Source organism: Phaethon lepturus, unplaced genomic scaffold, assembly GCF_000687285.1.
Source record: "Phaethon lepturus isolate BGI_N335 unplaced genomic scaffold, ASM68728v1 scaffold8431, whole genome shotgun sequence".
Classification (NCBI taxonomy): Eukaryota; Metazoa; Chordata; class Aves; order Phaethontiformes; family Phaethontidae; genus Phaethon; species Phaethon lepturus.
The window spans coordinates 68,742-77,443 of NW_010519870.1; positions in this window are offsets into that span (position 1 = coordinate 68,742).

Below are 8,702 nucleotides of genomic sequence, written 5' to 3' on the forward strand. Positions count from 1 at the left end.
CTCTTTCCCGGATCACTCTTCACTCTGCTGCCCCAAACCTCCACTTCAGTGAGTGATTTAGAAGATGCAAAGTAAAGCAGTGTGGTAACTTGTCCCCACCTCCCCTTGGTTCTGATTGCTGCATGCACTCCTCCTACATAGTGATGGAGTCTTCTGTGTTTAGGTCACATATAATTCAGTAATTTACAATGAACAAGCTAATTCCTCTTTAAGCTCAGTAGACACCATTATAAATAACCCTTCAGTGGAAACTGGTCATTAACTTGAACTCACAAATACTCTTAGTAGCCACAGCATTCAGGTACTGATATTTTGGTACGGAATAGCACTCGAAAGCTGCTTTTCTATCCCCCTAGTTCAATTTCTGTTAGGTAATAAGACTGCTGGTTAAAGGACATATACATTTTGCAACAGGTTGTATTGAATGATCCTAGGGGTTATATATACACCATTGAAATACACCAATAAATTTCAGAATAATAATTTGCATTCTGCTTTTGATTCAAGTGAATCTATAAGGAGTAAAAATCTTTGACTTGTCTTTTCCTTACTGAAATATCCATTACCAGATCCTGATTAAAAAAAAAAAAAAAAATCCATTTGGTTGCAGTTCACTAGTGAAACTGCAAATTACTTCGCAATCTTAGAGTCTGATGAACATAACAGTTACCTTTTTATTATGTAGGAGTCTCTTAACTTTTGCTCAGTCTGCTCTCGAATATATAATGTGTTTACTGTCCGCACACAGTTAAAGGATAAGCTATTTTACTATAAATATTTTTCTAGTTCTTAGTAGGTACAATCCTGAACTGCTTGAAAGTGACGGGGCTAGAGATATGCCTATTGATCTCAGTGGAGCTATGCCATTTACAAAAGCTGAGCACTACATTTACAAAAGCAGTAGCTTGTCTTTGATACCTTGCATGCTCAGCAGAAACTGCTATTGTGACTATCTGAGTCTGCTTAGCGGAGTTTTGGTGTCTTAATAAAAGCACTCTCAAAACTTATTGTTGACTTTTGTACTGTTATATTTTCCTTTTAGGATTTAGTCACAGGTATTAAGATGTGCATTGTGTGGATGTGTCAGCTTTTGAAGAACTGTTCAAGTATCTGTATAATGTTCAAACATTACTCAAAACACAGTACATGACCTTATCCAAACACCAATGGACTGCAATTACCAACAACTACGTATGTACAATTACTAAGGGTCTTTTTCTTCAACATTACAAAGGGCAAGCATATTTCTAGTTTCATGTTTTGCAGCAAAGACAATGAAAAGAGTATTAAATATTCCCAGTTCAATAATAGTATTGCAGCAACATGGTGATCCCATCTGAAACTAGTGTCACACCAGCCTCCCTGGGCATTTGATTTGTACAGTTCTGACTGCTGCTCCAAAAGCAGCATATTCAGAGCTTACCCTCAACGAAGCTGAGGGCATTAACGGACTTGTCTGGACCCAAGTGTGGAAAGTAGGGAAGAGCACCAGCACTTGCTCCAAATGCTTCCTTTCTCATCCTTGTGCAAAAGTGTTACACATCTGCCACACATTTTCTTTATTTGTAATTTTTTTCTGTTCTGTGTTTCAGTGGCTAGCAGTCACTGTTTTCTCAGTGCTGTGTCCCTTTGTGTCTCCTTTTCGTGCTGAGGAACATAACAGATTGTTCAGCTGAGGGATCATAGAATCACAGAATGGTGTGGGTTGGAAGGGTTCTTTAAAAATTGTTTAATCCAACCCCCCTGCCATGGGCAGGGATATCTTTCAGTGGACCAGGTTGCTCAGAGCCCCGTCCAACCTGCCCTTGAATGTTTCCAGGGATGGGGCATCCACAACTTCCCTGGGCAACCTGTGCCAGTGTTTCACTACCCTTGTTGTCAAAAATGTCTCCTTAGATCTAGCCTAAATCTACCCTCTTTTAATTTAAAACCATTACCCCTTGTCCTATCGCTACAGGCCCTGCTAAAAAGTCTGTCCTCATCTTTCTTAGAAGGCCCCTTTACGTACTGGAAGGCTGCAATAAGGTCTTCCCAGAGCCTTCTCTTGTCCAGGCTGAACAACCCCAACTGTCTCAGCCTGTCCTCATAGGAGAGGTGTTCTACCCCTTTGACCATTTTTGTGGCTCTCCTCTGGATCCTCTCCAACAGGTCTGTGTCTTTCCTGTGCTGAGGGCTCCAGAGCTGGTCGCAGGACTCCAGATATAGTCTCACCAGAGCAGAGGGGCAAAGTCACCTCCCTTGACCTGTTGGTCACGGATAGGGTTGGCCTTCTGGGCTGCGAGCACACATTGCCGGCTCATGTCCAGCTTTTCATGCACCAGTACCCTCAAGTCCTTCTCAGCAGGGGCGCTCTCGATCCCTTCATCCCCCAGCCTGTATTGATACCACAGGTTGCCCTGACCGAGGTGCAGGACCCTGCGCTTGGCCTTGTTGAACCTCATGAAGTTCACATGGACCCATTCCTCGAGCTTGTCCAGGTCTCTCTGGATGGCATCCTGTCCCTCTAGTGAATCAACTGTAGCACTTAGCTTGGTGTCATCTGTAAACTTGCTGAGGGTGTCCTCAATCCCACTATCTATGTCAATGATGAAGAAATTAAATCATATTTGTCCCAGTACTAACCCTTGAGAGACACCACTAGTTACTGGTTTCCACTCAGACATTGAGCTATGGACTGTAACTCATTGGGCACAGCCATCCAACCAATTACTTATCCATCTAACAGTCCGTCTGTCAAACCCATATCTCTCCAATTTAGCAGCAAGGATATTGTAGGGGACCGTATCAAAGCCTTACATAAGTCCAGGTAGAAGACATCCATAGCTTTTTCCTTGTCCACTGATGCAGTCACCCCATCATAGAAGGCCACTAGATTAGTCAGGCATGATTTGCCCTCAGTGAAGCCATGCTGGCTGTCTCTAATCACCTCTCTGTCTTCCCTATGTTTCAACATGTCTTCCCAGAGGATCTGTTCCATGATCTTACTGGGCACAGAAATGAGGCTGACTGGTCAGTAGTTCCTAGGGTCCTCTTTTTACCCTTTTTAAAAATGGATGTGATGTTTCTCTTTCGCCAGACACTGGGGACTTCGCCTGACTGCCATGACTTTTCAAATATGATGGAGAGTGGCTTGGCCACTACATCAGCCAATACCCTTAGGGCCCTGGGATGCATCTTGTTGGGTCCAGGCACTTATGTATATACAGGTTCCTCAGGTGGTCTTGAACCTGATCTTCATTTCCGATGGGAGGGACTTCACTTTCCCCAGTCCCTGTCTTAAGGTTCAGGAGCTTGACAGGTGTGGTAAAACAGATTACCATTGAAACTTAAAGCAAAAAAATTGTTTTTGCTTTAATTTTATCATCTCCTCCATAACGACTGTCACCAGTTCTCCTGTCTTATTTATCGGGGGGGTACTTTTTCTTTAATATTCCTTTTCTGTACTACGTACCTATAGAAGCCTTTCTTACTATTCTTTGTATTCCTTGCCAAATTCAGCTTCAGCTGTGCCTTAGCTTCCTGATCCCATCCCTACACATCTGGCCAGCGTCCCTATATTCTTTGCAGGATACATCTCCCTGGTTCCACTGCCTGTGCATTTCCTTCTTACACTTTAGTTTGACCAGCAGGTCTCGACTCATCCATGCCAGCCTCTTGCCTTCCTTTCCTGATTTCTTGCATGTGAAGATGGAAAGCTCTTGTGCTCTAAGAAATACGTCCTTAAAGAGCTGCCAGCTCTGTTCAGCTCCTTTATCACTGAGAGCAGTTTCCCAGGGGGTCCCATCCACTAGTTCCTTAAACAATTGAAAGTTTGCGCTCCTAAAATTCAGTGTCCTGACTCTATTCTTCACGTGGCCCATATCCTTCAAAGATTGTGAATTCCACCAGGGCATGATCATTGCAGCCCAGCCTGCTGCCAATCTTTTCTGTTTAGTTCATCCATGTTGATAAGCAACAGGTCTAGCAATGCTTCTCCTCTGCTTGGGCTGTCCATCACCTCGATTAAGAAATTATCCTCAGTGCACTCCAAGAGTCTCCTGGATTGCTTACAGCTTGCTGTGCTGGTTTTCCAGCTGATGTCAGGGTGATTGAAGTCTCCAGCAGGATCAGAGCTTGCAAGTGTGAAGTAAGAATGCTTTGTCAACAGATTCCCCTTGATCGGGTGGCCTGTAGGGAACACTAACCACAAGGTTTCCTTTGTTGGCTTGGCTCCTAATTTTTGCCCATAAGCTCTCAACCTGTTCATTACTGTTTTTCAAAGGCAACTCTGTGCAGTCAATCAATCTTTTTACACAGAGGGCAACCCTCTCACCCCTCCTTCCTTGCTGGTCCCTTCTTAACATTTTATAGCCATTGATTGCAGTGCTCCAGTCATGTGATTCATTCTACCACGTTTCAGTGACGGCAACTAGATCGTAGCTTTCTGGCTGCACAGTAGCTTCCAACTCCTCCTGTTTGTTACCCATGCTATGTGCATTGATATAGAGGTACATAAGTTGGTCTGTTGATCATGTCACCTTTTTAGAGGAGCATACCCCAATCCCTTTGAGGCGTTTCACAGGTGTTTCCTGTGAATTAGGAAATATATGAGGTGCAGTAGGATCCCTCTATCCCTACCATTTCACCCCATCTGCTGCTCAGACAAGGTTTGATGACTTTGGAGGGCTCATTTTAGACTGCTGTGGTCAGTTTCCCACACCAATGATCAGGTAATTTCACCAAACAAGTAGTTCTGAGACCAAGGAGAAATCTTCCAGAGGAGCAGCACTGACCGTCTCCCCTTTCCAGTCTGGTGTTGTCCACCTTTTGTTCTGTTAATGAAACACTAGTTCTAGATAATTATTGGAGACAATGGCTAAAAAATGTTTAGAAATAAAATCTGAAGGTTCGGTTTTCACCTCCTACATTGTTCCCTAAGAAGCATTTTAGACCAGTGGTATGTGTGCCTAACGTCTCTATTGTTCACTGAGAACACAACACTGCTGACACCTGATGCAAAACACTCATTGTTATTCCTTTCTCTCCTATTATAATGTTGCCAAACTTTGGTCCCAGCAGGGCTGGGAAAAAGCTGAGATAACCAGAAAATTTCCTGTCCATTAAAATATAAAGGAGCTGACTTTTTAAATGCCTGTTTGGAAAGTTTTCTTGTAGGCTGTGGACGGAAACAAGTTAAAGGAACTGAAAATGTTTAACTGCAATTGATCTAAAAACAAGATGTTGGCTACAATCTGGTAGAAAGCCCAGAGCACAGAGCTGCCTAACGGCTTCTTTGATTTGCTCTGTAACATCTTCTCGGCCTGGGGGTCCATCCTGCAGGGCTTGTGGCAAATCTACAACTGAGTAGCATCCTCTCCATAGAGGTATCACCTTTCTTCAAGATCCTTCTTTTTTTTTCAGATTTCTCTTCCTCTTCTTGTTGTGTCCTGATCCTAGCCACCCCACTGCAGACAGTATTTCAGCCTAGAGTTTTCAGGCAATCTCTGCCTGTTTCTTCAACTCCCTTCCCTCTGGCTGTGTGGTCAGCTGCCACCTTGTGCCAAAGACACTCTTGGGTACATAGACTGGATGTGACAGTCTGCCAGGGGGTAACACAGGAGACTTGCCAGTGCAGCACCTTTCCACATGCAGTAATTTCCCCTGAAAGCACTCTCTGCCTCTCCAGCCCTTCTTTCTCAAAGCAGAGATTTTTCCTCTGAAATCCACAGAAAGAAGAGTTTCGGAGACTTAACACAAATACAAAGACTAGTACACTGAAAACAATCATAACATGAGAATAAAAGAGGAATCAAGAAAAAGCCAGAACATTTGGAGATGGTGAGGAAAAGAGCAGTAAAGGACCAAAACAATAAAGTTCAAATGCTGTATGGAAGTGTAATAAATCACTGGTGTAGTGCTTGCAATGGATCCCAAAATGTCCGCTCACACTATTCTCTTTAAATCAGCTGGTGCTCAGCCCTGCCTATAATAAAGGCTATAAAAGTATTGGGATGGCTAAGGTAAATGCGTGTTGCTGCCTAGAAACTGGATTTGTTGAAATAACTGTAAGGAATGAAAAAAATACAGTAGTTTTATCAACATACCTTTGTGTGTGTTTGGGTGTGTGTTAGACAAAACTCAGCATGTTTAGTAATACTGCAATTATACAGTACAGAGAACTTGATTTTATCCCACTTTTCTCCCTTTTTCTCTTCCTGTCCTTTCAGAGGAAGTATTAGTAGGAGTGTTTTTTCCTATGAAAGTTTCTCATACATAAAAATATTTGAGAACTTCTGAAAAAGAGCAAGTATTTGTAGGACAGAAGAAGTTATAAACCTTTATTTAAAGAGTGATTTTCTCTTTTTCCTGCTTGACTATGCAAGCAATTAATTTTAAAAAAAAGTCATGTTTCTCTTCCATGATTTTTCTGTTTAATCCTGCAAAGAACACCATCTCTTGACAGTTGCTTTTCTTTGATTATTTTGTCTCTGGTTTTGCCACAGATAACTCTGAGGAGGATCAGAACTTAAGGACAGTGAAGAGAGAAAATATGCTCCAGTTAGTTTATTGATGGTGCAGTGAATATTTGGCACCTTGCTACATGGGACATTTTACTCTTTCCTCACCTGGTTGGTGCCTTTGGGAAAATCGAAGAGAAAAATAGGAAAGTTTGATATAAGCACTGAGGAGTGTTGGGGAACTCCAAGTGTGAAGGCATCATGGAGCTATGCAGGCATCTGCTCAGTTATTTCATGGGGGCAAATGAAATCTGAAATTAAGAGTAAAAAATGCAGTTGAACTTAATGTGATGGTGCCTGGGCTTTTTGAAAGTGAGATGCTGAATAAAAATACAACCCTCCTTTGTGCAAGTTCCTGATATTTGAGGTAAGTCTGCATATCAGCCTCTTACTGGAGTTCCTGCTGTATTTGGCAGATGATGTATGAAGCAGGAGATCGGATAAAGGACAGAACAAGCCCTTAAATTCTTTCTGTGATTGTATGACTTATTTTTCCTTTGTTAAGGAACACGTGTTCGTGACTGTCAGCTGAACAAAATGTATCTGTGCTCTAAGCACACTTTCTAGGAGGTTGTTTTCTCCCCCTGTCCCTGTAAAGATACAAACAGAACTGCTTTTTTTTCTGAGCTTCCTCAGGGAGGAAAGATGGACCCTGCTAACCTACTTCTGACAGAGTCACTTAGCCACGCTCTGCGCATTTAGTGACACAAGTTTAGTTACTTGCATGTATGTAGTTACTCACAAAAAATAAGATTACAGCTGCTGTAGTTAAGAAGTGCTTCCTGGTGCACTTGAAAACCAACTTTACGTTAATAATGTATCTAAGTAAAATCTCAGGGAAAATTTTATTGCATTTTCCTGCAAATGCAGCCTTGGCTCATACAGTCAGCAGAAGTGGTAAATTAATGTTTTGTACCTGTTTCCCCTTTCTCTATGCTCTCTCACGGAGACACATGGAGATGCCTTTGGCCTCTGCTCTGCTAGGAGACAATTTCACAGAGTCATGAGAAGCAGCTCCACACAGCTGTACAACTGCACCTATCTTGAATGTAAGATACACAGAGGGATTCGAACAGGTGTAGACCGGGAGTCTGGCAGCTGATACAACATCTTCCTCTGAAAACAGAGCGAGAAAACCCCAATTTGCTTTACGGAGCAGCATCTTGCCAGACAAGCTAGTGGTTTGATGCCGATCGCTGGGCACGTAGCAGAGGACAAGGAGATCGGCTGACAGGAGCTTGCCTGATGTGGGGCCATACCCTGGCCAGGCCAGCCAAGTGGCTGCTCCCCCTCACCGCTGTGTCTGGATGAAAGCCAGGGACTGGCACCGGCAGATGATTCACACCACATGGGTGTCCCTGGCTGTGGCCTCAGCCCAAACTGCTGCTCACCCCGAAGCCGACCCCAGCAGTGGCACAGCTGCGCTGCCACCTCCTCAGCCCCCACTTGCCTTCCCGCCCTGTCCTGAGCCCCCATGGCTGTCGATAGCCCTGAGCCCGGGGTGGCCAGTCCTCCTCAGAAGGTGCGGGAGGTGCCTCACTGCCACGAGGGGCCCTCGTGACAGCAGCAGGGGCCAGTGCTCCTGCTGAGCTCTGCCCTCGGGCTGCTCCTGCAGCCACCAGCCATGGGGCGGGCCTGCTGCAGGGGCTGGGACCGCTGCCTCCTTCCTAGCCCCAGACTCAGGGGCTGCTCTGGCCTCCTGGAGATCCCCTAGTTGAGGGTCAGCCCTTCAGTCCCTGATCCCTGCCCATGCTCGGACAGCAGTGAGCGGCTCCTCCTGCTGCAGGGAGAGGGCAACCCCTCCTCTGCCCTGCCACATGGACGTTGTTTTTCCTCCTGCCAGCAGTGTTGGGTTTGTTTTTTTCACCTGAGTCCTGCTCTCGCTTTGCCATGCCAGCGGAAGGGGAGCACCCAGGGTGGGGAGAGAAGGTGGGGGGAGCCGCTGGGGAGGCTGAGGCCTGGCCAAGATGGCTCTGACAGCTTGCTTGGAGGGTATCTGCTCACTGCTTGCCATGGTGGGGAGGTGGACAGGAAGTGCCTGTGGAGGCCCGGAGTACAAGATGTGAGGGGCTGCTGGCATGGGGCAAGATGGACTAAAAAGAGTCTTTTTTGCCTCCCCTCTGAGGACCTGGGAGATGTTTTTGGGGACCTTCTCCCTTGCAGGAGGCAGGGCCAATGGAGAAGTGTAGCAAGGGCTTTGCAGCA